The sequence below is a fragment of the Syngnathus floridae genome, chromosome 12, assembly GCF_059516105.1.
Source record: "Syngnathus floridae isolate MCC-2025c chromosome 12, RoL_Sflo_1.0, whole genome shotgun sequence".
NCBI lineage: Eukaryota > Metazoa > Chordata > Actinopteri > Syngnathiformes > Syngnathidae > Syngnathus > Syngnathus floridae.
This window is the reverse complement of record NC_142424.1, coordinates 13611487-13620002: the sequence shown is the minus strand read 5'-3', so window position 1 is coordinate 13620002 and position 8516 is coordinate 13611487. Positions and strand designations below refer to the sequence as shown.

General features: G+C 43.5%; 1 long non-coding RNA gene across 1 annotated transcript; it reads left to right on the top strand.

The window, feature by feature from the left end:
- Nucleotides 1-1534: 1534 nt before the first annotated feature.
- On the top strand, nucleotides 1535-7329 carry LOC148390108 (uncharacterized). The gene is made up of 4 exons (XR_015861827.1): nucleotides 1535-1975; nucleotides 2096-2173; nucleotides 2250-2501; nucleotides 2578-7329. It is a non-coding gene; the product is annotated as an uncharacterized LOC148390108 (long non-coding RNA).
- Nucleotides 7330-8516: the final 1187 nt, after the last annotated feature.

Below are 8516 nucleotides of genomic sequence, written 5' to 3'. Positions count from 1 at the left end.
GTTACAGATATCACTTTAGAGAACCTAGTTTAGAAGATACCTTTTTGTCAAGCCTGAGCTCTGTGTGTTTTTCAGTTTGTTATTTGCCACCGTATTGTCCCTCGTTTTGAGGCGCTTTTGGTTTTTGCTGTCTCCAGCCTTGTTTTCCCTCTTTTTGAGGCGCTTTTAGTTTTTTGTGCTGTCTCCAGCCTGTTCGAATAAATTCCTTTTGTTGGCTCTCTGCATCCGAGTCCTCTCCCTGATCCAAGGCTGACACCAGGTTCACTTTCTTCACTGTCAGAGTCACTTTCCGTGCCATGTGGCTCCTCGGCTATGATGCCGGCTTTTATGAAAGCTCGAACAACAGTGCCAGCAGACGTGTTAGCCCAAGCATCCACAATCCATTCGCAAATTGTGGCATAACTCGCCCGGCGCTGCCTTCCACTATTAGTGAAACTATGCTCTCCATCGGTCATCCATCGCTCCTACGTTGCTCAACCTCCCATCTATCCAAGACTTGTACCTGTCCAGGACCAGGAAACGTGCAAGTAACATCATCATCACGAAGGGCGATGAGACTCGGTACAGGTCGGAAGTTGACCTTCTGACCACGTGGTGCAGGGACAACAACCTCCTGCTGAACGTCAACAAGACCAAGGAAATCATTGTTGACTTCCGGAAGGGTCACACAACACACCTGCCGCTGATCATCGACGGTGCTGTGGTGGAGAGGGTGAGCTGCACCAAGTTCCTGGGGGTGCATGTTAGGGTTTTCCAGGTTATCTTTATCATAGGATTATGTTGGAATGCAACAGGTAATACATACCTTACCTTGTCCTCCTTATCACAAGGTCATAAAACATCCCCTGACATGTTTAGAGTAGAGGACAAGGGCTTTAGCCAGTTTACCCAAACCCCCACTCTGTTTCTCTTAATAAATATCCCCTCGCAGGAACGAGGGTTCAGACTTCATTCTGGAGCGAGTGAACTCTCCACCTGCAGGTGTCCAAAAGGACTTACTTGTCTCCCGTGTGGTTCTTGCAAAATAAGTTGGAGTGAACAAATCTCTAACATTTTGGTGCCGAAACCCGGGATCCCTCATACCCGCTATCTGGCTGACGAAGGAGGACGTGCTGCATTGTCGACAAGCCAGAGAGAGAGTAATAGAAGGCGGCAGGCTTTGATGTCTATTCATATGCAAATGAGTTAGGAAGTCATAAAATTTTATGATCTATTGATGTTGATTTATGACGTGTTTTATTGGGGGTCATAAATTCATTAGCGGGTTGGTGGCATCAAGATGGCGCCAGTCGTGACGGCGCCATCTTTGACTGTCGCCATTTTGGTTTGCTGGCGCCATTTTTAAGATGTGGATATGTATGGGCATGTATTTTTATGAATCAAGACAGGTGGAGCACCTGTGCTAGCTTTGCTAACAGCCCTCTGAGCTACCTTTGCATCCGGCCCGTACGTGTGAGACTGAAGGGGAGCCTTTTTGTTGAGAAGGCGAAGGGGAGGGGGGTGTTTGTGATAGGGTGGGGGGTTTGTGACAGGAGGCAACATTATAGGTGTCAAAGTTGGCTGGAAGAGAGTCGCATATAATTTGAGAATCAATGGCTCAGCCAAAGTTATCTGAAAAGCGAGAGACGCATGTAATTTGGTAAACATTGGTTTAGAGGATCAAAGGGCTTTTGTTGAGAAAATCACACTGTTACAAGTCACAAGTTATCTCTAATGTAATTTGACAAACAATAGCGGAGTCGGTATTACTGGGGCCAAGGATATGAGAAAGACCTCTTTGATGCGTCATCAACATACGACCAAAGTTATCCGATTTACCGCGACACGTGAGCTCATAGGCGTGGTCTTATCCCCGCCGAATTTAAAAGTTTGGTGCGGACGAGCATCATTTTGGAGAAGACAAGACAAGGGAAGCCATCACTCTGACGAACAGAATCGAAGCGTGTCAAAAAGTTGTTTTCGAGAATGGTTAAAGGTAAGTCATTTTACTACATTTCTCACAATAATGACAATAATAATAACAAATAATAATAATAAATAATAATAATAAGTTATTTTTATAAAACAAGCTGTATTGTTTATATAATATTTGCAGACAACATCGTTTTTGCCGATGTCCACGCATCTTTTGACGACGATTTTAGCGACGTTTACCTAACACAATCAGACTACGGTGAGTCAATAGCGCATCTAAGATAGTTCTTATAGAGGGTATTAGTTACTGATTTTATTTTTTATGTCTGTATCAGATCTCGTGGCCGCGGCCACTAGAAAAAGCGTTCGGCCGACACAAGCTGCTTTCGACCGCCATATTGGAGCAGTGGAAACGACAGAGTCAGAGCGACCAGCTGTATCAGAGTCACGTGTTACTGTTGAAACCAATCCGACTGCACCCCACACCAACCGACAGGAGGCAGCGACGGATTCTGAACTACTTGAGGCTCTATCTACTTACGAAGCTTTAAACCATCATCATCAAGAGTCGACAAACAAAGTTGGAGGTATTCCTTATATTTTTTCTATCTTTATGTGTTATCATACTTGCTATTTTCGGTATTATAAAGGGTTAACTTACAGGTGAACATCGTGACACCGAGCCACAGAGAGAGAGGAAGAGGAGGAGGAAGAGGAGGGGGCACCCCTTCTACAACATCCACCACTCAAACAGCAGGGGGCCTCTAAGGTGTCGGGGTAACTGTATCTACAAAAGACGGTTACAAGAGTGCTTTAAGATTATACGTGCTCTTACAGATTTAGCCGAATCAAAATAGGTTTGTGTTGTTTCTGCTGTGTTTTGTAAAAGAAAATATAATGGATCATTCAAACCTTACGTCGACGGAGTCGGATTTCTTAGCAAACATTTCTGAAATAGATTTGTCATCATTTAACGGGGGAAGCCAAAGAAGTGACACACCACAGCTAGATTTATCAAACGTTAACAATGTGTGTACGAGTCAAATAACAGATTTGCTCAACAATGTGACCGTTGCTTTGTCAGAGGGGGAGAGACCAGACAGTCCTGTTATTCTCACTCATTTACAGACTGTCATAGATGAATTGAACAACCGAAGCCCGAATGAAGGTGGACAGAGTCCTACACAAATCCCGTCACAATTGCTAAACATGATAGCAGAGTTAAACAACCATGCTAATGACAGCGACGGGCGTATCAGTCCTGACATTCCTATCCAGTTGCTAAACATCATCCAAAATCTAAATACACAGCCTCTGGTTGACCCGTTGACCACTAACTCTCGCGATTCATCACCACCGGTTGCTATTGACGCCGTTCGGCCGATATTTCAGCCTAACAACTGTGCTGTTATAACTGATCATGAAATAGACGTTATTGATGACAACACATCACCGTTTCAACACACGCCCCAACAATCTAACAACGGTTCTGTATTAGCTGACCAACGCGGCGGTTCGGTTGTAATCAACAGGCCGCATTTCAACAATGTAGAGGTGAGACGACGGCTAAATATACCATCGCAACAGAACATTAATGATTTTGCAACCTTCTACCTCCAGATTGAAGACAGAATAGATGATGTCTTGCAAGAGGTAGCTAGCAGGGCGCAAACAGGTGATGTAATTCAGATAGAGCTCGCGGCTGGTAACGATAGAGCTCACATCTGCCCGCAAACTACTGATATAAACTCTATCAGAGATAATGTATCAAACCTGCTTGAACGTTTAGCCCAATCAAATACAGAGCTTCTGGCTGATGAGAGCTTAGAGCTCATTGTACAAATAGTCACTCCATTGCGTGGTGGTGGTGGAATGCGTCGAAGGCTGCTGAACACTACCAACAGAGAGATTTTGAGGTTGAAAAAACGACACCTACACATACCTCGTAATAAAGACAATAATTTGTGTTTCGCTCTCTCGCTAACCTATCTGCTAAATGACACACTGACAACAAAACAAGCCACGAGACACGCACGGCTCTTACAGGAGAGCGTAGGATTGGATTGTCAAACACCTGTGAGTCTGGGCGATGTCCATAAATTTGAGAAAGTCCTCAAACGGAAAATAACTGTAATGTATCGAAAAGAGGACTGCCGCCCCATGACCTTTTTCGACACGCGTTACCCCAAAACAGATAACGACACTCTATTTGTCTTAAACCTCGAGGGCCACTACTACGGCGTGAAAGCTATTGAGGCCTTTGTGGGCCACGCATTCTTCTGCAGGTATTGTTACAAAGGGCATGACAATTGGGAACAACACCATTGTGCAGGACACTGTGGCGTTTGTCTTGATCCACGCTGTAAACAGCGACGGTTTAAACCTATCATCTGCCCCGACTGTAACAAATCTTGTCGTAATGAGGAATGCCTTATCAAACATAAAGAGTCCCGATCAATGAATCGTGCGAGCAACTGCGCTTCATACAAAAAATGCTTGGAATGTGGTCTCCGGTATTATGTGAAAGCTGATGGTACCGGTGCTAAACATCGCTGCCCCGTTAAAAAATGCGCAGTGTGTGATGGGATCATAAATCAAGATGACGCCTTATTGAACCCCCACATGTGCTACATTCAGCCCATCAAACCTCAACCACCGTGCAAAAATGTAGTCTACTACGATTTCGAAACTTATGTAGACACAAACGGTTTACACAAACCTTTTCTCATCTGCTGCAGATCGAATAGACTGACGATGCATTGGTATGGCACAGATTGTGTTGATGAATTTCTCAGATTTTTCCGAATGCCACGGTTTAAACAAACTACGTTTGTTGCACATAATGCGAGAGGTTTTGATTCATACATACTGATAAGGAGAATGCTCGAATTAGGTCTCAAACTCGACATTCTGATGCAAGGGAGTAAAGTTCTATCATTTGTCGATTTAGACACAAAATCACGATTCATAGACTCTCTCTCATTCTTGACGATGCCTCTAAGCGCAATGCCTAAGGCCCTGGGGTTTGAAGACAAATCAAAGGGGTACTTCCCACACAAATTCAGCTCTTTAGAGCATCTAAACTACGTCGGGTGTCACCCTGACCCCATGTACTACGGCACCGAGCGAATGTCACCCTCCCAACGATCAAAGTTTGACGAGTGGTATGCCAAAGAAGCTAGCAATGTGTTTGATTTTGCTAAACAGGCAATAGCCTACTGCGAGAATGATGTTGATCTGTTAATGCAAGGGTGTGAAAAATTCAGGAGTGAGTTTTTTGAGGCCACCGGAACAGATCCATTCAATGCAGTAACAATTGCGTCGGCGTGCATGAATGTTTTCAGAGCTAATTTTCTGACCCCTCAAACACTAGCCATTACACCATCAGACAACTATATGCGTCAGTACAAAGCTTTCTCACACGATTCTATTCAGTACATGCAATGGATCATGCACAGTCAAAATATCCAAATTAGACACGCATTGAACGGTGGTGAAGTTAGGATAGACAACTACTTTGTAGATGGTTATTGTGAAATCGGGGGCGTAAAAATAGTGTTTGAGTATTTCGGTTGTTATCACCACGGCTGCGCAGAATGCTTCGACCTCTCTAAAATATGCCCGACAACCAAACGCCCTTTTCAGGAGAGGTTTGATAAAACACAAAAGAAAATTCAGGATCTACAGCTTAGACAGGATGTGTACCTTGTAATTATGTGGGAGCATGAATGGTTGCAAATGAAAAAGATGGACATAGAGGTGAAGGAATTCCTTAAAAATTCCAAATTTCCTACACCGCTCAAACCGAGGCAGGCTCTTTTTGGGGGCCGAACAAACGCATTCGTTTTAAAATACACGGCAGAGCCAGACGAGCGTGTGTTGTATGTTGATGTGACATCATTGTATCCTTTCATCAACAGTACAGCCACCTACCCAATCGATCATCCAACGATTATCCACGGTGATTTTAAAGACCCTAGGTCGTATTTTGGTTTCATCAGCGCCACAGTCAACCCACCCCGTGGTTTATATTTTCCCGTCCTACCGTTCAAAACAGCTAAAGGTAAACTCGTCTTCACACTGTGTCGTACATGCGCCGAGTGTAACAACCAGCAGACGGCGTGTACACATAGTGATGAGCAAAGATCGTTGACAGGTGTTTGGACAACCCCTGAATTTGTTAAGGCACTAGATCTCGGGTACACGGTTGCGGAAATTACAGAAGTGTGGCATTACACAAGAACGAGCGACACAATTTTCCGTGATTACATGCGAACATTTCTAAAAGGTAAACAAGAATCTTCAGGTTATCCAGCTCACGTGGTCAACCAGGCTGATAGAGAAAGATACATAGAAGAGTATGCCGTTCATCAAGGTATCCAACTCGATCCTTCCAAAATTGCTGTAAACCCTGGCAAAAGACAAGTGTCAAAACTCTGTCTTAACAATCTGTGGGGAAAACTAGCGCAACGTGACAACATGGTAAACACAAAAATTGTGACAAAATCAGAGGATTTTTTTGAGCTTCTGTTTTCAGGTCTGTACAATGTGAAATTCTTCCATTTTATCAATGAGAAGCTCTCAATTGTGCAGTATTGTATCAACACAAACAATGAGATCCCCGCCTCAAAAACATCAAACGTGGCTGCAGCGTGTTTCACAACAGCCTATGCACGCTTAAAAATGTACAGCTATTTAGAAATTTTACAGAGGCGTGTCCTTTACACCGATACAGACAGCCTTGTGTACACTGTGAAGCCAGGTGAAAGTGTTCTCCCTCTAGGTGATTATCTGGGTGATTTGACAGATGAGCTTTCGAACGACAGCATTTTAGAATTCGTCTCAGCCGGTCCCAAAACATACGCTTACAAAACACGAGGATCATCTCAGACGGTCATGAAGGTGAAGGGTATCACACAAAGTCACGAAAGCGCTCGCAGCATCAATCTCGATAGCATGCTCAATTTGGTTCAAGGGTACATAGATACAGCATGTGGAAACTCAGATGTGCTATACGCCCCCCAACATAACATCGTTCGCGATAAGAGAGGGTTTCATCTCAGAAACATGTCATTTTCCAAGCGGCTTCGTGTGGTGTACGATAAAAGAAGGCTGCTAGAGCGAGGCACCACTGAACCGTTTGGCTACTGATATTTCTATCTATCCATACGTGTGTCTACGTGTGTGGAAATGGCTTTTAATCAGATTGAATTCGACCCCAGATTAGAACTTCCTTTCTCATCTTTAGTCGCAGGGCCTTCAGGGTGTGGGAAGACTTTCTTTGTAAAAAATGTATTGCAAAATCCTGAACATGTTCTAAGAAAAAAACCTGATAATATTGTCTGGGTTTATACAGCATATCAACCAATGTACGATGAACTCAAAAACCTGAATAAAGACATTGTTTTTATCAAGGGGCTGCCTGAATCTTTTGATGACGAGAAGCTGTTCCCGCCACACCAGCACCATCTACTGATTCTGGATGACATCATCTTCCAAGCTTCGGATAACCCCGAAGTGGTCCGAATATTCACCCAATATAGACATCATAAAAATTTAAGCGTTATAATGCTAACGCAGAATGTATTCCATCAGGGCAAATTTAGCCGTACTATTAGTTTAAACAGTAATTATTTGATTTTGTTCAAAAACCCCCGTGATAAACAGCAGGTGAGTGTCCTGGCGAATCAAATTTCTCCCGGCAACCGGAAGTTTTTCCTGGAATGCTTTGAAGATGCTACAAGAGAGCCGCATGGGTATTTACTGGTAGATTTGACACCTTCATGCCCAGAACAATATAGACTACGTACAGGTGTACTACATAACCAGTGGCCTGTCGTTTATATACCCAAACAATAAAACGATGACGAGGCTTTTAAAAACAAACGCACCGTTACTCAAATCTCTGTTTACATCCAAACCGGCCAAACGTAAGCATTTGCTACTCAGAGGCCCTAGTAGTCTGGTGAAAGCGTTATGTGAGATTGCTCTAAATCTTCTTAAAGGACATGTACCCTTAAAATCAAAACTTTACAAGAGACTTAAAAAGCAAAAGAAAAATATCCGCTTTTTGGCTGATAAGAAAAATACTTTGAAGAAGAAAAGAGCTGTGTTAGTTCAGAAAGGTGGTTTTATATTACCGTTGCTGGCCGCTTTCGCACCTGTTCTCGGGAGTGTCATTAGCGGCTTTATGAGCAAATCATAAAAAATGAGTTTGAAAACGGCTCAGAAAATGTTCCTGATTTCACCTTATCAGTTCGAGAGGCTGAATCGACCCGCTCCGACCATCCGTGATACAGCAGAGCATTCTTTGGATGAAGAGATGAAACAGGTTTTGGATAATAAAAATTTAAATCAATATGAAAAGATCAAAATTTATCAGACCTTAATGCAGCGTTACATGGGGCTGGTCAAACAAAAAGACTCCGAGCAAATTCCTATTACGATTCGCAACGAAGCCAATGAGGAGGGAGAAAGAAAGACCGGAGATGAGACCACGATCGAGGTGACAGGTAGACGCTATGAGGATATCTTGGACGCCATAGGTCCACGTTTTCGGCGTAACGCCAACTATGTGCTGAAAAGACTGTCGGCAGAAGATG